A 21,493-nucleotide genomic window follows, 5' to 3' on the forward strand; every position below is an offset into this window, starting at 1 on the left:
AAACATTCTACAGAGGCTTTGCAAATTTTTTTATCTGATCATACTGAAACTCTGAGACTGAAAAATAAAGTTGTATTGCCAATTGAACTGTAGTTATTCAAAGGTCTAAATTAAAATGGATTAAAAAAATTTAATTAGGCTTGGATGTCTCTTCTCTGACATTCTTAGTTACATAGCTGTCAAAAGAATATATTTAAGCAAAAAAGCAGAAACCACAAATGCTCTCAGAAAATTTTAGCATCTACCCTTTTATTTCAATTATTTTTAACATTATGTTCTCTGACATTACTATCCTGGTTATCTAAGGCTACTTCCACTCAAGACTTAAAATAACTTGAAAAGGTTAGTGTTTACATTCCTGCATTTTTTTTTATCACAGATCTGTTGTTTATCTTTACTTTGTCTTCTTTAAAGTGTTCTCACTGCTATTTTTAGCAGTTTTTTGTTGTCGAGTTTCTGTTGTTGGTTTTTTCAAAATTCAAGGTGTATCAAAGTTAGGCAGAATAACCTAATATTGAAGTGACTGTCCTTAAATCTAGGGAAAACTCTTCCATCTAGCAACTCCTAGCAATTCCTCACCTTTCTTGGAAATTTCAGATTTCACATCTGTCAGGAGGTTTTGTGTAAGGACAACCACATTTTCTAAGATCATCAAAGTAATTATGGATCCTCAACTCAGCCTGTAATTGAAATGCCACTTACATTTGATCTGAGGTTCAGGATTTTCAGGTTCTATTCATGTAATGGACATACAAAAAAAATGCAACAGTTGCAATTCCATTACTCACTCAAGCATTTGGCAAGAAGAGAAAATCTCAGAGGTACGTTGTCAGAACCAAAGAAGATCTTCTAATACAAATTCAGTAGTAACTAATGTTCATAGAAATCTAACTCTCAAGTATATTCATTTGTAGTAATGAAGATGGTTTTCAGGGTGGCAACTTATACTTTATTTTGTGTAAATCTTCTCTAAAATACTATAACAAACTACATGTCACCTTTGCTTTGTCCAGGAAATCAATATCAATCAACTGAAATACAAGCATGTTAACAAAGAGTTTAAGATTTTTAAACTACTAGAGAAACGAATTTTGTTTATGTTGTGATCTTAATGTTGGGATTTTAAGGGCTTTTTCTAAACCTCCTTAATTTTGTGTGTGATTTCTTCCTTTATTACATAAAAGACATCGTAATTATATTGCATTTTTAGATAATTGCTATTCACTTTAACCTGGCATGTAATTTTTACTTAACAGAGAAAATCTTAAGATCATTGTGTTCTCTGTTTTCAGTTAAGGCTAAATTTATGGAACTATGTCCAGAGGGTACCCTAGGCTACCGATGTCTTTATTCACATTTGGTGCAGAAGAGCAATGGTTCATGCATACATAATACATGAAGCATTTCAAAAGCAACATTTAGGGCTTAGGATTTTTTCATACATTTTATTTTTTCAATTATAAAATCTGATTAGACCTTTGACTCAGAAAAATTGCTAGCATGACATCAAGTTTTGCTACTTTTTATTGAGTATCTTCCTGTAGTTGTCTCCATGTATAAAATGGTGCAATTTACATTTGAACTTACATTACTCATGAAAAAGGTGACAATTCATTTTCCAAAATTGCACAAAGCATTCATTAATTTAATTGACAGAAAATGTCTTAGAAACCATAACTGAATAAAGTTGTATGTAAGTTACTGTATGCAGTCTACTCAGTGGACTCTATCAATCGTGCATGAGTCCAGTGGTGATAATTTCAAAACACACTGAACTCAGGTCTTCTGTTGAAGATAAGGAACAATTACAAAAATTATGCACAATGTGCAAGAGAACTATCTTACGTTGTGGCAGGCCAAGAAAAGCAGAATATGTATAACTAATAGAAGTTTTAGACAGTGAAAGAGATTAAAATAAACACTTGTAAACATGGAAACATCTGAAGGAGAAAGAGATATGAGCCAAAATAGGTTAACAAAAGGAAACTAAGGAAGGAAATACTGCAGCAAGTTTGTAGTCTAAGAAACAACTCCTTCAAATTTTTCAGACAAAGTTTCCATAAAAAATCCTATTGCTGGTATGTAAAACTAGATAAAAGCAGCTGAAAATCCAACTACTGACTTGTCTCAATTGATATGTCTCAATTCTGCTGTTCAATAAATTTCAGGACTTACATAGTTATCAAAAATTATCTTATCACCATACATTTATTTGCCATTATGGACATGCAGACATGTCAGACTTCTTTGACCTGATAAGGCCATTGACTGTCTTAACGAAGCCTTTTATTGTGAGGTCTGTGAGGTTCTGCAGCAACCTAATCACACTTCTCTCATCATCGAACTGCTGCATTTAATAACCATCTCACTTATACCAGAAAGAAGAACAGAGTTACCTTTGAATTAAAGAAAATTATGGTTGAAAAGGGATGTCACAAGAGAGAACAAAACAAGACCATTATATAGCCATTACCTTAGATTGCAGAGAAAGTTACTTTTTGGAAAATAATAGCAGTCAACCAGATCTTACTCTATCACATGGAGTAGATCATCTGTACTCAAAAGTTCAAGAAACAGACTTATGACAAAGGTTTCATCGAATTGATTCACTTCTGGAAAGAGATAAAACCAGTCACAGTCTTTCATGGCTTAGCCCTTCTATTTTCTTTGCTTTAACAAGAACAAAAAATTATCTGCCCATACATTTTTGCAAGATAATTTTGAAGTCCTTTCTTTTAATCTCCATTTTATAGACTTTATGTCTTTTAAAGAAGACCATTTTGTGGAAAGATAAATTATGGTATATTTAAGTCTGAAGAGGAGCTAATCCACTTATTTTTTGAGATGTAATGTCCTGTCTTTGCCAGAAGTTAAAGAGGAACCAGAAGATAATTCAGAGCCTTAAACTAGAAACAAAAAATAAAGTCCACAGATGAGTGAATGTACTTCAAAAACTCTTCTCAAAGAGTATACCTAAGGTAAATTATGTGTGTGGAAATCATTTTCTATGCTTAATCACTTCAATGTATCCTTTTGATTACAAACGTGAAGAAAAGAACTTCTTGTTTCTAGAAAATTCCATTTATTCCCCTGTGTTCTAAACTGGAATATTATTTATTTCCTGCACTATAAATTTTCCACTTTATTTTTTTAATGGGAATCAAAGCATGAACTCAATAAATTCAAGTCTGACTTTCTCCATTTAAGCTTTCTATTTAATAAGAAATTATACTATTCAAATAAAAAATGATCCATACTGAAGGGAAAAATTAAGTTCCATATGTAAGATTACAATTTTTTTTCTTTAAATATATTTTCCAAAAAAAAAGTCATTTAATTTAATAACACTTCGGTAAAACTTTTACATTATGAAAATGTTGTTTCAATTGAAACAATATATAATCCTAGAAATGAAATGTCTTATCACCACTACCTCAAAGATTCTATGCATACTTGGTGGTTATATTTTACACTATTTAAATATCAACCTTAAAATCTTTTAGATGTTCAAATTCCAAAGTCAGACTTGGAATCTAGTTTAACTGTATCGTTTGCTAGTAAGGTGAAATGTTAGTGAATATGTTAAAAAGACAGAACTCATAAAACAAATGAAGGCTTTGCTATGCACATGTACAAATAAAACTTTATTAGTAAAGTTATGGTTACTAATAGTCTGAATATGGATGAAATTTCTGCAGAACCAAGTTGAAGGAATACATATTATCAACAGATGACAATGATCTATAAAACCAAAAACTATTGCAATCTATTTTATGAGAGAATAGCTACTCTTAGCCAGACCAAGAGTCCTTCTAGACAATATCCTCTAATATGTATTGTCCATAAGCAGGGACTTGACAAAAGAAAGAACTGGACAGCCATAATTTACACACTTAATGAGGCAAGTCTTTTCAAGTAACCTCCTAAAAGTACAACCAATTTTTTTCTCGGAGGATTGTTTTAGTCAGGTGTGGTTAAAGTTATAAATAAAATAAGGCTATAAAATAGCATCCAATTTTATTATTAATTGTGTGTACTAATTGCTAGGTTACATGATCAGCTACTTTTCTCCTTACATGATTTTACTAAAGTAAGGAAGGTAAGGAACACTGATAACATCTTGATTCCCTACACAGCCTAGATCCTTTCTTTGCCTGTGCAACTCCTTGTCACTGCTGCCAAGTTAGAGAAAGGAACACGTGAAAAAAAAATAAACCGTGTAAATTGGTCTTAATAAAGATAATACAATAGTGACTCTGCATACAGACCTGTGGAAAGATTGGGTCACATAAATGCTCAGAATTAATATGCTTCTAATTTGATTCTCTCTCCCAGGTGTGCCTTGACTGCACAGAGATTAGGCGCTGTTCACACAATCATATCAGGTGCCTTTCAGCTGTTCTGTGGTCTTGTTCAACAGTCCACTTTATCCTTCTAGGACAAAATAGCTAGGATGAAACTGTCCCAAAGGTTGGATTAACCCACTGCTGCTGGCTGGATCACTCAAAGTGATTCCTATCTTTCCCTCAGCTTTATGTGCTGTGACAGTCCAGTTTCTTGCTTCTTTCTTGCAGTATTTATATGCTACTGCTGTGAGGATGATTGAAATGTCAATCAGAAAGAGCCCAAGACTTCTTCAGTAGTGAAGCTAATCTAAAAAACCAATTTCCAACATGAAAAATCCTCGTGAACAAGACACTGTGTATTCCTCTGACTGGATAAGCTTTCTGATTTCTTTTGTCATCTCTAAATTGATGTAAATATGACATAGTAAACAAGTATCTATTAAGATATTATTGTGTTATGCAGTACTCTTCACATTGCATTATCATTGGTGAATCACTATTTTCAATTTCACACAATTTTTGAATAGTGTGTGGGTTTGGGTTTGATTGATTGTCCAAAGTATTTTAACAAAATATCTGCTTTGTTGATTAACTACCCAAAAAAACAGGCAATACCTGAAAAGTATACATCTTTCAAATAACATGGATAGAATATCTCCACCATTTATGATAGAGAAAGTAAAGCTCATCTTAATGAATTCCAAACCTTCTCTTGCTTCACCAATTAAAATCAGAAGTAGTGTTTTACTTTTGAGTTAACCCTTTGCAAAGTGGGCCATTGTAGCTGCAGACGCTGGCACCAATAACTATGTAAGCATACGACTGTTCAACAGACTAAGAAGACTCATCAGGAAAAATCATTTAAAGAGGTCATTTTTAGCAAATGACCAGTCTCTTTAACCAATAATCAAATAAACTATGGAACAAGAAAACATTTCCCCTACTCTGTTTAAAACAAAGAAAATTAAGTTAATGCAAAACCAGAGTGTAGTCACATTAAAAATTCTCCATTTTAATGGAATGCATATAGGAATTTAATAAAAATTGAATATTAAAATAATATTTTAATCATAAAAATACTTCATAATCAGCCATTGAGTCACTTTTCTGTAATATGATGGATAAACTGATTAAGGGCTTAGAAACAATAGTTAGGACACCAAACTGGCTGCAAGGGGAACCTCTGATAATAAAAACAGAGAAGTACAGGAGATGGAAGAAGAAACACATTTCCAAGGAGGATATCTGAAGTACTCCCTCTTTTTTCAGGAGTGGTATCAGTAAAGTCAAAGCTCAACTGGAGATGAACCTGACAACGGAGATGAAGGGAAACAAAAAGGTACCTTAAAGGCAAAAAGAAGAAAAAGAAAATGTGGGCCTGCTGCTGATGGACTAGGAAACCAGGTGACAAAGGAAATGGAAAATCATGAAGTATCCAAACCTTTCTTTGCCTGATTTTACTGGCAAGGTTAGCTCTTAGACCTCTCAGGTCACCTTGTCCAGAAGGAGAGTCGGAGAAGTAGAAGGTACCACCGACTGTGGGGAAAGATCAAGTTAGGTTAACTTTCTGGGACCACGTAGGATACATCCAACTCTGCTGACAAAGCTGGTAAAGGTCACTGTGAGGCTATGTTCTATTTATTGTCTTTGAAAAGCTGTAATAATCAGAAGAGGTTCCCAATAGCCTAAAATGGTCTGATGGCACAAATGTCTTTAAAATGGAGAGGAAGGGGACCTGAAGAACTACAAGCAACTCCAGCCTCATCCTAGATCCTTAGAAGGTTACTGGGCTAGGTCTCTCAGGAGAAATTTCTAACCATATGAAAGATAATAAGAAACTGGGAATAGTCAGCATAAATTTATCAAGGACAAATCATATGTAATGAACTTAATTCCCTTTCACGAAGAACTTCCTGGCTCTGTAAAAGACCAGAGTAGTGGCAGCAAGGTTTTTGACAAACTTTCACCAAAACCTTTTAGTTGAGTTGCAGACATGTGGACTAGATGAGTGGACTGCAAGGCCAGCAATAAACTGCTTGGATAATCAGGGACAAAAGCTAGTGGGCAAGTGGTTCCAAATGTAAGCAGCAGTTAGGTGAAAACAGAGTTCCCTAGAAGTTAATACTAGAGCCAAGACTGATTAACACCAATAACTAAATGGACTTTAAGATGTAAATATGACATAGTAATTAGCAAATTTGTAGATGACACCAAAACAGTAGGAGCACTTGATATTTCTTGGAGGGCTACCATACACAGGGCCTGGGCAAATTGGAGGAATGGCATGAGAGGGGAAAAAACTCAACCAACAAGGAAAACAAAAAAAAAAGCAACCAACCAAACTAAAAAACTCAGCTCAGACTATTTAAGCTTTTAGCTTGCTTTTAAAAAGTCTGTCTCAAAATTTATCTGCTAATTATATGACCCTGTAGTCAAAGAGGGATATATCACATTTTGGATTTTTTCAGATATATCTATTGACTGAAAGTAACTGTTTCAAAATGGCTATTTTAAACAGCAGTAGTCTATTATTTCTTAAATTAGAAAATACATGCACACATATGCTATTCATCCACAGTTCATAGTAACATCTCTTTCCAGTCTATGTTATGTAAATAATTATGTCAAATTGAAAAATCAGAAATTTTACCACCATTGAATAAAACAGTAGCATTTGATCAAAATTCCAATTTTTAAAAAGGATTTCAGAATAGCTTATTAATGGCCAGTCTTCGCAAGCGAAGATCTGGGGAAGGTCTTTACACCTTCCAGCCTGCGCATTGGATTTTTTAGGTGAGACACAGTGTGCACGGAACTGAGCCCACCCTTTAATCCTAAGGTTCATCTGCCGGGGCCAAGCGAACTTGGACGGTGGCAGCGAGGTCCTTAGGACGTAGGTGGGTTGCCTTTAAGGGCTAACGAGCCCCACCTGCCCGGGAGTGGCCCTGACCGGGAATCGAACCCGGGTCTCGGCAGTGATAGCGCCGCGCCTTTACCACTAGACCACCAGGGGCTCCTCAGAATAGCTAATACTGGAGTGGACACAGTACCTGCTGTCCTCCATGTCCTCTACCTGTGCATCAGATATAAATCATTCACAATACTAGACATAAGTTAAAACAATCCCTTTTTTTGGGGGGGAAGATGAGGGGTTGGAGATAAGTGTGACATCTGAAGTTATCCATAGGTACTAAGAAATGCTATTATACAAGTGTTTTAGTATGGGGCCTGCCACTTTCACAGCTTCCTTATCTCTCTACAGCACCTGGTCAATGCAAGTCTTGACCAACAGAATTATTTTTGTATTGTTCTCCAAAATTATTCCATATATATATAGTGTGTATATATATATATATATACTATATATAGAATACATATAGTAAATACATAGAAAATTGTTGACACTAAGCAGAAGACTCTCTTAAAAGCCAGCTTGAATGCCACAAAACATTAAGGCTTCTAGTATCCACTTAAACTCACAAATTCCCGCTACTTTTTCCCACTGAGAAATCTGTGCTTAAATGTTGATTCAACTTTGCTTTCCATGGTAGTTAAATATATGGTTTGCTTTGTGATAGAGGCTGCAGTCAGATAGATGTGACTGAGCTGATAAGATAGAAACACAGGTTCAGTGTGAGTCTGGATGCATAGCATGCACCGTGCTTAACTCCTACTACTAACAATTTAAAATCTTCCAAGACCTTATCTTTGACACACTATGTTTAGTTTTAAAGGTTGAGATAAACTTGAGGCATACTTTTTTTCCCAAGATCTATCCTGAGTTTTCTAACAGGTAGCATAAGGTAGACACAAAACCATGAGTCAAAACCTCTTGAATTCTCTTCATAGTTTCATTACCAGTTTGTTCTGTAGCCCTGGCCAGTTGAATTACCCCTTTATGTGCAGGTGTTCCTATGCGTAAAATGTAAATAACACTGCTTTTTCACTAACTGATCTCCCAAAGGTATTGTGAAGATTTTCTCATGTTTATAGTACTTCTAAAATTAAAAAATATGCAATAAAAGTACTAAGAATATTATGCTGTTCTTCATTATTCTTAACTGGCAGGTGAGACAGGAAACACAGCTACTGTTGAAAAGAGCCTAGACCCATGAGAAGCTTCCTGAGAAGAGTTACAGCTTTGCAGGCCCAACATCATAATTCTGAATTTAAAAAAACTGAAATAGCAAAATTTCCTTGGTTCTATCTCTCTCCTTTAGAACTATGTAAATCATAGTTCACATGTATTTTCACTACATACACTAACCTACTGAGTTGCAAATAAATAAACCTGAAGAGTAGTTTTTCCTAGCTTTTATTTTTATTGCCTGTTGCACAGCTAAGGTCAAATCTCCTTGCTTTCATGACCTCTGTCTAACACTCATTTCCTTAATAAATAATAAAATGATCCAAATTTAGAATCCTAACTGTTGTTTTAAAAATACTTTGTTGGCATAGTAGGTGACTAGCTGCAAAATTATGGCTCAAGATTTACACATTTCAGTTGTCTAACATATGAAAAATCTTTTCTTGCCCTGACTACACAAGACAAAATCTAGCCTTTGAGGTATTACTCGGACAGGGAAAAAGCAATGAGTATGCACATGGTGGGTATTAAGACACATTTAGTTTGAAACTAGATTCTCATTTATAGTGCTATAGTATCAAACTTACAGTAATGATGTTAATAAAAATTTGCTAATATTTTCTTTCAAAAACAGATATTAAAAATTTGAAGTGCCTGGGGATAATTTTAAAAGAAGTTTTTATCTGATTGATTCTTTAGTGGATAAGAAAACACAAAAGTTTTAAGCAGCATAGTGACTATCTGATCCATGTAATTCAAATTTAGAAAAAAAAACCATAAATCAGGATAGAAGAAACATTGTAAAAAAAATACTTCAGAAATTAGCTGCCATGTAAATTGTTCTTGTAGTTCCTTAGAGTTTCATAAACACAGTAATATACACACTCTCAGTTGTACATAAGCAATACAAAAGCAATTAAAAAAAGATTTTATGTTTTACAATTATAATAATCTTTCCCGAGTGATATTTGAGCAAAGATTAGGATAAATAGTTAGAAGAAACACTATATATACCAAATTACAGACAACTGAATGAAACACCACATTATGTTTTGTTCTGAAAGTCTTCCTAAGCATAACATTTTCCTTTCAAATAACCCTTCTAATGAAGTCTTCAAGTATTTTATATACTCTTGTATTTCTGGAGTTTCCCTGCAATGAACATGACATTTTTCATCCTATGAAAAATGATGTATTCCATCACATGTGTTAAGAGGACACAAGTATCACAGCAACAACTGAGATAGACCTTTGTCACTGAAAAAGCTATTCTTTAAAAGGAAAATAAAAAATATGTCAGTGCCTGATACCTCACTGTACCACTGAGAGTTAGATAGGTATATGTGCCATCACACTTCACAGTGTTCAATAGGTATCGTATCCTGTCCCATCTTCTCCTAACCGTCTCTTCTTATGAAGTGAAGCAAAAAAGATGCAAAAAGAGTTTTCAGAACAAAGGTAACTGAAGAGACTTCCATCATATTTCACAGAGCTTTGGACAAATCAATACCATCATTACTCAAAGATTTCATTGACTATCCTAAGTCAATTCTTTGAAATAGCTATTAGAAAGGAGGTAAGATAAATATCTTAAATCTCCTCAAACAAATAAGTTTCCATACATAACAATCCCACACAATTTTAATACCAGCTGCTTTAGAGAAAAGCATTCTGCTGTCAATCATTTCTTATTTGTGCATCCCATCTTAAATGCTATCACAGCTTTACCTACATCAAAACTGATGGTAAACTTAGTTAGTTATTTGAGGAAAACTGGCCGAAACATGTGTTCACATGCACATCCCAAATAGCCAGGCTATCCTAGCTTAAAATAAAATACCACATTTAATATTCTATGTATACGGAATATGTATATTGCTTATTAAATAACAGTAAAAATAAAGGAAGAATTAAAATATCAAAAGCAATTGTCTACCAGTTTCTAATGTTTCCCATAGAAGGTCTGGCAATTGTTATATTCCATAATTTTAATAGATGCTACCAGCTCAGCCTACCAATTTGCAAGCTCTTATATTTATAGCATCTTAGCATTTTTGCACATGAAACTTCAGTAGTAGACATGAATTACTCATCTTAACAATGATCTTTATTATGATCTCAGTTTAGCCTGGATGAAAAGAAGTCAGAATCAGAATCTGGCTCCCTACATACATGCAAGGAAATTAGAAGGGCAAAAGGAATGGCAAGACAGTGTACTGTCCCCTTAGTCAGAAGAGTTTATAAAGAGTGAAAGATTAAAAAGAAATCATTGCTGAATATTTGCTTTCTAGTTTTTCATCTACTCTGGGTTTTTGATTTTGTTTTGTTTTAAATATAAGCTTTGTTTGAATTCCCCTACAAAGCTAACATACAACCAGAAACAATCCTGTGACATCAAAAAGATACAAAAAGAGAGAAAAAGGAAGAGAAAAGAAAAATGAAAAAATGAGTTTGGGGTTGCGTGTGTGTGCACATGCATACATATGTGTGCGTTTAGGAATAGAGCACATATTTTATTTTAAAATCTACATCCACTGTCATTGTTTTTAATTTTGTGCGTTTCAGTCATTTAAATCACAGCATAGGATGCTTTATAACGCTATTTTTTGAATCATTTAGCCTATTCCTCCAAAAAGAAACATTTGTAATTTAGGATGTTTTCAGCAGTGAAATTCTTCTGCTTTAGAATGAGTTTCTCTGACCTGAATGCTTTCTACCTTTATTTACCCACTGAAGACAAAGAATCCTCAGACCCACACTTTGATTTCCTTTTCTCAGCTTCACATTTCAAGGGCAGGGAAGGTAAGCTGCATTTCCACAAACATAATAGGACCCCTAAGTTTGTGTACTTTCATGCACACAAGAAGCCAGATAAAAGGATAGCTTTCTTCAGCTGCTGACTGGCATTATAAGCGTGTATTTGGGAAATGCACAGCTGATTGAGAGACAGAGCTAATAAACTAAAAATGGCACTAAACATCTAGAGAAATTTAATTTCCTGAACAATCTTCCTGTAACGCTGTAATTGCAGTTTAGCTAAGAAATGATCATAAAAGCTAAAGACTTTATATTACAAAGAAATATCAAAATTATGATTGCTTCTGCTGTTGTGTTCAGTTTTGGTTTGTTTGTTTAAACAGCCTGGCATCTCCGTTCAGCAATCTGTAGGTCTGCTGCTTCCCTGTCGTTCTCAGGATAAATCTTGTTTTGTTCAGTTTTAAAACACATTCCTACTAACCGCATGAGTAAACAGCATAGCCAGGATACAAAGTTATCTCTTAATGCTGAGGAGAGATTCTTACCCGCAGAGAAGTCTCTCACAGAAGAAACCAGTCTCTGAGTATAATAGATAGCCACCCATAGTAACCAGCATGTTTTAGATTTGTTATTTAGTTGAATAATCTTCAAACTCTCTTTCTCTAATATATTTGAATCCAGCCTAGAAAATAATGCAGTCCCCAGAAATTTATAATCACTTAGCTGTTATCATCAGTCAGTTTCTCATTCTGCTTTCTGAGCTTTCTGACCTTCTATCATATCAGGAGCATACTTTTTTTTTCCCAGTCAGTGTTAATATAAGCATTGCACCTATACTTATTTTCCTTCCATATCTCAAAGCACTCTTCTCTCCAGACCCATGGATACAAAACAAAAAAATCAAGATTCCAATCTATCGTCAAAACTTTATTAAATTTCATTTTATTTACCTCTCTAAATAATACATTCATTTATAAACAATCTAAATGTTTATATGCTTTTATGGATGTAGTCAGTGTTTCTATGAGCATCTTTCAAGAACTGGTCTCCCTTATCCCAAAAATAAAGACATCCAAATGGAAATAAGATATGGGAGGTGATATTGGATTTAATGCTAATATTAGCTAGTTTTTGATTATGAATCCTAATGAATACTTATGGGTTTCCTCATGTACTACAAGTCCTACATTATTTTCCTAACTATATAATTCAAAATACAGTATTCTCTCTGAACTTATGTCCAAAAATTTTTAAGTACTGCATTTCAGCTCTCAGTGTGTTCACTTACCTTGTATTTATATATCAGGTTACCAAAATGCTGCACTGCCTTCACCATTTCATACTAAACAATTCATACTAAATTTCATACTGAACAGTTCACATTTTGGAAAATAAGAACAAAAATTAGGATGTAATCAGAAAATTTAAAAACAGTAAAGTTTACTCTAGAAAATATGTATGATAAAAGAAGTCACAGATGCAATATGAAGAAACTATAATGGAAGTCACTATAACCAAATAAGTTCAAACCATTTACATAACTAATAATGTAGATATACAATAGCAGGCTAAATCCTCTCAAGATTCCTTGAAACTCGTTTTGAAACTGTATCATCTAAAAAGAAAAAGCTGTGCATGAAGAAGCTTCTATATTCGTCATCATCATCAGGTTAATCATGCCTCCAGAATCTTTCTTTCAGAATATAAAGAACTAATAATATTCAGAGAAAATATTTTCTAAGGTTTGTTTTACTAGACATGACCAAGAAATTTTCAAGCAGTATTATGAACTTTCAGGCACAAATTTATATACATTTTATTCTTCTTTTTCATTTAGGGGATTTAGAAAAGGAATACATTTCTGTCCTAGAAGCAGCATCTGATGTCCTGCACCTGCCAGTGGGAACGTTGAATCAAGAACAAGTTGCTGTATCTTACCTGTTGGACTCAGCAGCTGTAACAGCAATCAGAGGAGGTATCCTCAGTGGAAGAGTTGTGGGTCTTGGGATAGTCTCAGTATCATTCTTTTTATCCCAGTATGCCTGTTCTAACTGCCTGAAAGCTAGGGGGGGAAGCTGAATGTTACGGGACAGTAACCTCCGCACAAGGTACGGCTCCATTCCTTGGGAAGTGTCCTCATCCTCAGTGTTGTGGTACAGAGCCTCTTCTGAAACCTATGAGGAACACAAAAAATAGGCATCATATGAGAAAATACTTACTAAACTAATTTGATAACTCTTCTAATTCCATTCCATAACCTAGTTTCTTATAAATATTATTTGTACTTTAATGTAATTATTGAGAAAATGAAAAAGAATTACAAAATATAGTAAAGCATGTCAGGGGTTTAAATAATTTGGGGTTTTAAAAACAAAGAAAAAACATTTTTTATGATGAGATTAGCATACTGATATATAAAATATTTATTTATACCTCTACAGGGAAAAAAAGTACTCTGCTTTAGACAAAGTTCTTTACTTCAATATGTGTGCTTACCTAGAAGTTATCTACCTTTCTGAAGAACTGAGGCTCCAAATAGTGATAATAAAATTTAAAAATATTAGTAATCAGAGATTTGCAGCTATAGACCAAAACCAAGAGAAAATTCAACTTAAATATTCTCAGCTGTCCCAACTCCTTTTTTGCTCTTGCTCACAGTAATTTCATGCTAGTAATAAGAGATGAGTATTTAAAACAACCATTGCAGTGCTTAGAAACACTGAATAATTAGAACCTCTGAAGGTCAAGCCCTAATGAAATCTTAAGTTTAATCATTAACAAACGTTAACTCAATTTAATCATTTAAAGCTATAGTAACATTCTCTGGGTCATGGAAGAATGATAGATAATTCAGTAAAGAAAACTCCAACTGATAATGATTTTAGATGGGAGACAATTTGTTCTGAAAGTTTTTGGAACTTTCAGGAAACAGCTAAGCATTGTGAGAGAAAATTCTCAAAAAATTACTTTTCTGAGAGAACTGATATTCTGAAAAGGCTGCTGTAATAATGAGAAAATATTGGCTTTTTCCTCCATGTCCTATACAAAGTCTTTTACCATTACCTGATAAATTACCCAGCACAGATACCAGTATCTGCACCTTTTGCCTTGAATACTTTCCTGTGAAGAAATCCAAGTTCTGACCAAGTCTAAAGATTTTCCACACCTAAATGAAGAATTAAAAAGATAGTGTATATAGCTATATATTATTACACCTCTGTCAAGTCTGAATAGCTTCACAGTCCTAATACAATACTTGAGACTGCTGCACCAAGTATTCACCTTTGCCAAACTGGAGTTCCCATATACATTATGGTATACATAGTATACAAAATAAAGCAAGTTAGACTATGCCCACAATTTACAAGCACACCTCCAGTTATAGTGCAGACATTGCCACTGTTTTGACCCGTTTCCTGAGGACTGATAGTCACCTGAGAGAGAAACTTGCACAGCAATGTTGTTATTCTGTGTGCCCAGGGAGAGCCATTTATGAAACAACTTCTATGATGAGTAATCCTACTGGGTTTGCATAGCCAGGTTCTGGTAGTGGGGAAGCTACAGGGGTGGCTTCTGTAAGAAGATGACAGAAGTTGTTCCCATATCTGACAGAGCCAATGCCGAACAGCTGGAACATAGACCCACTGCCAAGCCCATCAGCAGTGGTGGTAGCGCTTCTGAGGTAACTTGTTTCAGAAAGGGAGGAAAAAAATCTGTGCAATCACAGACAGAGAGACAGTGAGAATACGTGAGAGCAATAGCTGTGCAGTCACCAAGATCAGTGAAGAAAGAGGAGGAGGAGGTCCTCCAGGGGCCAGAGGAGAGACTCCCTTACAGACAATGGTGAAGACCATGGTGAGGGAGGATGTCCCTCTTCAGCCTATTGAAAACCATAGTGGAGTAAATATCCACCTGCAGAGCATAGAGTGCCTCACACCTGAACAGGTGGGTGCATGAAGGGAGGCTGTAACTCCTACTGGAGCAGGCTTCTGGCAGGACTTGTGGCCCCATGAAGAGAGAAGTCCACAATGGAGCAGGTTAGCTGTCAGGACTTGTGACGCCATGGTGCATCCATGCTGGGGCTGCCTGCTCCTGAAGGACTGCATCTTGTGGAAGGGACCCACTCTGGAGAGTTAATGAAGAACTGTGTCCTGTAAGAAGGACTCAGGGTGGAGACCTTTGTGGAGAACATTCCTCTCTGGGAGGGATCACAAAGCTGGAGCAGAAGAGTGTGAGGAGTCCTCCCCAAGCTCAGGAAAGAGCAGCAGAAACAACATGTGATGAACTGCCATCAGTCCCTGTTCCCTATCCTCCTACTCCACTTCGTGAGGAGGAGATAGAAAATTTTTGAGTGAAGTTAAGTCTGGAAAGAAGAGAAGGGTCGTGAAAGATGTTTTAAGATTTAATTTTGTTTTCCTCGTTAATCTGTTCTAATTTGATTTGTAATATATTAAAGTTCCTCAAGTCAAGTCTATTTGCCCTGTTACATGGTAAGTGATCTCTTCCTGGACTTATCTTAACCCATAAGCCCCATCTTACTTCTCTGCCCTGCCCAGTTGAGAAGGGCATGGGTTTAAGCTCTGTCAGGGGAGGTTTAGGTTGGATATTAGAAAGAAGATCTTTACAGAGAGAGTGATCAGGTATTAGAATGGCCTGCCCAGAGAGGTGGTGGATTCACCGTCCCTGGAGGTTTTTAAGATGAGGCTGGATGTGGCACTGAGTGCGATGATCTAGTAATCACAGTGGGGTTGGATCAGGGGTTGGACTTGATGATCTTGAAGGTCTCTTCCAACCCAGTTAATTCTATGATTCTATGATAGAGTGGCTTTTGTGGACACCTGGCTTCCAGCCAAGGTCAACCCCCTACAGTAACATTAATAAGTTCCATTTATGCTTGGACCTTGAGCAGTTGCTGTAAGCAAGCTATTTCTAATTCAATTTTTAATCATTCAATCTAAATTAATAATTTAACTGTTTTTCTTAATCCAGATGCAATGTAGTTAAAGAAATCAAATACTGTAAAATGGTATACATTAATGTGTATACTCTGAGGCAAATCAGCAGTAAAATCAATTACTATGAAAATACAACAAGTATTAATGTGCTATTGTCATCCAGGGAGAAATTTAACTTCATGCTTGTATTTTTAGTCTGTGCATAGTGGATATTTAAGACAGCTGAATAAATTAAAAACAGTAATGAAGTTAATTATAGCTCTACAAGAAATGAAAAAGGTTGATATCAAAGCTAAAAATAATCTCTCATGTGTGGGTATTTGATCCATTTTACCAGTTGAGTTTTTTTTTTTGTTTGTTTTTTTTTTTTTTTTTTGGAAACTCTGAAAATTGTAAAAATCTTTGAATTGTAACCACAGATAATCAGAATGAGATAGCTGACCTGAGAAAATAAATTCACTAGGCACCATCTTCAACTCCTATTCAAAAATTAGAGAGAGAGAGGATTGTGACCTGAAGAAAGCCACAAAGAAATTGAAGAATTCCAACAAAAATATTAATGCCAGGCTTTGGAGAAATGAAGCAATAGGCTCCTAATGTTCATTTTGGTGACCATGAAAATTAAATCCATTTGTGGAAAAACTGGCCACGTACTCTGGTACAAATACACAGGCATCTAAACAAGGAAATGCTCATCATACTGATTTTATCCACCTTGTCAAAACAAAAGAAAAATATGCTTTTTAGTTTTGCCTTATTTTTTTACCATGGTTTTAAGAAGCATTATTTTTACTAAAAGAATTGTAAGGAATTTATACCAGTATTAGATAATGAAATTTTGGGGCAAAAACCATTGTTGTCATTACTACAAAACCGCCAAGAATGACAAGCTTTGGAATGGTGGGTATGTGAGTTGCTACATAAAATGATCTAAGGTCATAACTGTTAATGAAGAGAAAGTAACTCCAAGAAATAGTGCTGCTCCTGACATTTCTTACCTCTCAGAACGTACACAAGAAAAACAACGTTCCTGTAAAATGACTGTTCATTAAATCAGTTAAATGGAACATATTAGGCTCCCTTTTTTTTTACCTAAAAGGTCTGGAAGACTCTCTGTTAATCCCTGCCCTGTAACCAATTAACTGAATGTTAGTACATGACAACCTTTCAGATACCAATTAACTTACTTCAGCTCCTTTTGTCTAGGGCAGACTCTGGGCTGGGACATTTAAAATGTCTTTTTCCTTATTCCATTTCTTTTGCTGATTGGTTAACTTAATGCTTAAGATATCATTTGCTACCCTTCTAATTAGCAACCGTGTTTCTTAGTTCTTATCAGCTCATTAGGAGGCATAGATTTTTGTGCAACAATAAAGGATTGTAACCCAAGGAACAAGAGTCAGCCAGATATCACAAGTTTTCTTATGATACAAAAACAGCCTGAGCGAAGTCAAAAAGTAAAGAGCCCTGACACTGAAATGAAGACTGGTTTTTGTCATCATTTCTCTAGAGACTTCTTGAGAGACTGTCTCAGTTTAAATGAGACACAGGTGTTTTGCTGAGGATGAGTTATAAGGAAGACCCAAACTCCTCCCTCTAAGTAATTGTAGATCCAAAATTAAAAGGCTCCCATTGAGGGGGAAAAAAAGTGTGGAAAAAGGAAAAACAAACAGCCCTTTATGAAAAGATATATGTGTATTGGTAGAAACAACTAAAGAAAACAAGTAAAACAACCAAACAATACTCCTATACCCACAAATAATCCCCTTCAAAACAAACCAATAAAAAAAGAAAAAAGGTAAACAGTTCAGGTCACGCTCTTTGGTGCAATTCTAACTACAATCAACAGGGGGTGCTGTTGGATCACTGGAGATGCAGAGCCTGCAGTGCTTTGTGCTGGTCGGCAGGGGGCACTGTTGGATCTGTGGTCACTGCCATGTGGGGAGACACCCTCCTGGGTGTATTGGAGAAACAGAAAATGGGTTTCCCTCGCGCACACACACTGGGAAAGGGGAGAGAGAGGAGGGAGAGAAACAACAAAAAAAGTCCTCCCCAACGGGAACTCACTCTGTTCTGCTGGCCGAATCATGCAGTATAGTTTTTCCCTCTCCCTTTGATGTGCACAAGAACCGCTACCAAGAAGGAAACAAATGGGAACAGGGAAGGAGAAAGCCTCCCAAAATAGTTCCTCTCTGATGAAAATCCAAGCAGAATCCACAGATGGCAGCCAGGCTGAGAACAAAACCGACTCCAAGGTCCTACTCCGACCTTGTTCCAGCTTCAGCAGCTACCTATACTCCTCCCCAACGTTTCCCAGGAGATGAGAGGAAAAGAAAAAGTAAAAAGGAACTCCTCAACCTTTCTCAAAAACAAGATTCCGAGGGTCATTAACTAGGAATGTGGCCTTACCTGCAACTTCTTTTGTGTTACTTAACTGCCCATTTAACATTCTCTTCATGCAGTGGGCAGGGAGGAGGGAAAAATTCCTGCTTAGTTTCTAAGAACTAGCAAAACCATGACAGAGACCAAATAAAATTATCTGTTTCTCACATTGCTTAATGTTTCTTTGAAAAACACTTTTAAGAAGTATCACAGTGTACATCTCTAACAAAGTACTTGAGAAGTGTCAGTTCTTGAATTATCTATAACCAATCCACCCGGCACACCTTCCCATTCATTTCAATTGCAGCTCAATCTTGTGACAAGGATCAAATGACTACTGATATCCTAACGTTTATCCTTTCTCTTTAAAATGCTTGGAAAAAACACGATGCTAACAACTTTGACATGCCACCATGGTGCTCTTTGAAAGAATACTAATCAGGGAAAGAAAAAGGTACAGAGCCTCAACCTCTGTGTGTGTTCTTGCATTACAGTGTCACGGTATACATCATGTCCTCACAATAGTACAACTGAACCATAAGGTATCTGAAAAATAAGTAAAAATAATGACCTCATTTGTTTATTTGCAGCCCAGAGGCATGATGAGTACCAAAGAGCCAGAGGCTACAAGGAAAACTCATTTTGGAGATTTGACATGAGGCAAACCATTTGTCCTAATGAATGATGGGGTTGCTTCTAGCCCACCTATAGAACAACTTCTTGACTCAGTTCTGTGACTCTAGACTGTCTTGAATCAGAAAATAATAATCTCTAATAATTCTAACTACTTTCGTACATAAAAAATCTCTTTTGCACCAGAATAGTTTGAGGATACAACATATTAGTATCTGGACTTTCTTCTCTGTTCAACTCTGAATGTTATTTATTACACTGGCAATTCTTTCACCATCACCATGCCTGAGTTTCTATACCTGAATTCCCTTCTAGCTATGAGTGTGCTTGTGATCCACTAGCACTATTTATTAGCATAGTTATTTGAGATACAGACTAAATACACTACCATTCTTTCATGTAATTTCGTAGTTTGGATCCCTGCATTCTCTTGACTTTTTCACCAATAATCATTTTAGTACTTTGAAAATATAACTCAAGGAAACTATTAAACCATTAAATGTTCTTGCTCTTGGACTCTTTATTAAAACATAAATGAGACTATATTATTCACAGACCATTTCAGTGATTCATTTCACTGTGACTAGATTTATTGTTGTTCATTATTTGCACTATGGAAAAAGAAAAAACAATGATGATTCATACTCTCAAAACCATAGTTAAATAAAATTAACTTCTATTCAGTCAGATAATTCTTTCCTTTTTTTTCCTATGGTGCAAATATTTTTAGTGGGAAAAAACCCTCTACACATGTTCAGAATAATATTTTTTTGCTATATCTTGCTTCAAGTGTTATAAAGTAATTGCGCCATTTAAAATGCAGTTATGTATCTCAGCACAAATTAAGTACTAATGTACATTAGAAAATTAATAGGTATCAGTGATAATATAGTTTATTAGATGGAAATGGTGGAATTGTTAATAGTGCAAAAAACACCCATGTTTATGTCTGTTATGTATTTAGAAGGATGAAAATTATTTACTGGAAGCAAATGACAAGAAGATACTTTGCAGACCATTAATATGGAGACTTTTCTATGGGGGAAAAAAAATGTTTAAATTCAGCAAAATAACTCCACAACATTTCCCCATAAAAATTCTGGAAAGCCTGTGAGGACTGGAAAAACATCTCTTCTAAGAGAACAATGGGTAATGGGCCTACCAACCTCACACAGAAAAATAAATCATATTACTATAAAGATGTAAGAATAATCCAGTGAATTTGACTTTACAGGAAACATCTCCTCAAAAAAAAATTGAAATTTTTGTTGTACATACAACAGAGTTTTGTAAGGCACCAACGTGAAACTGATGACAAAATAAATGTTATACAAATATGTCTAAGGCAGTAATTTCCTGGGAAATTTCTACAGGACTTTCAGGTTCCCAGACCCATTTGCATGAGGGTATGAACTTCTTAACTTAGTAGAAAACTGAGCTCTGAATTAGTAAACACTCCTTAGCCTCAAGTTAGATTTCCAGAATCAGAGAATCATTTAGGTTGGGAAAACTTTTCAGATCATGTAGAACTAGCACTGCCAAGTCCAAGTCTAAGCCATGTCTCTAAGCACCCCATCTACACATCTCCATCTTTCAAATACCTCCAGTGATGTTTCCTGGGCAGTCTGGTCCAATGCTTGACAATACCTTCAGTAAAGAAATCTAAACTTCCCGTGGTGCATCTTGAGGCTGTTTCCTCTTGGCCTAGAAGAGGTAGCTTAGGTCTATCTATCCCAGAGGTCCAAAATCCAAAGCTCCAGAGTCAGAACTGTTGTGTGTGTTTCCAGCGTCTTCAGTGATTTATTAGGCTTTCTTGGTCCTACACTTCTTCAAACAGAAATTTCTAAAGAATGTTGTTTTGTTTTTTTTGTTTTTGTTTTTTTTTTTATCTCTAGCAACTGTTTTTCTAACAGCACAAGTTTTTTGAAAGAATGTCTGCAGTTACAGAGATGCTCACCTATGAAAAAACATCATGTCAAAAGTAAGGAAAAAAATAATTAAAGCAAGTTATTCAAAGTCATAGATTTGAATTTCTGATCTGTTCATATATGTATATAGGACATTGTGCCAAGAGTACTCTCTGCTGCATTCTCTGCTGATGAATGAAAAGGCTGTAGGTATACAGACTGGAGTTTTGTGGGCTTCAGTATGGCAGAACTACACTCACTTCAGCTTCATAATATATTGTCAATTGCATAGGAGGACCTTGTTCAGTAATAATCTCAAAACTATGGAATTCATAACTAAGCTGCAAACGTGTCACGCAGCTGCTGACATACTTGTCAGAATGTCACAAAAATGTTAGTACAAGATTTAGCCTCTTAATGGTGGTT

General features: G+C 35.4%; 1 long non-coding RNA gene across 1 annotated transcript in view; it reads left to right on the forward strand.

Moving 5' to 3' along the window:
* Positions 1 to 21,493, forward strand: part of LOC126647667 (uncharacterized) — a 62,178-nt gene that overhangs the window by 12,211 nt on the left and 28,474 nt on the right. Inside the window, exon 2 of the long non-coding RNA XR_007630637.1 lies at positions 13,028 to 13,165. This is a non-coding gene — a long non-coding RNA (uncharacterized LOC126647667). The remainder of the gene's footprint in view (positions 1 to 13,027; positions 13,166 to 21,493) is intronic.

The sequence above is a fragment of the Myiozetetes cayanensis genome, unplaced genomic scaffold (assembly GCF_022539395.1).
Source record: "Myiozetetes cayanensis isolate MyiCay16 unplaced genomic scaffold, myiCay2020 scf4, whole genome shotgun sequence".
Lineage (NCBI taxonomy): Eukaryota > Metazoa > Chordata > Aves > Passeriformes > Tyrannidae > Myiozetetes > Myiozetetes cayanensis.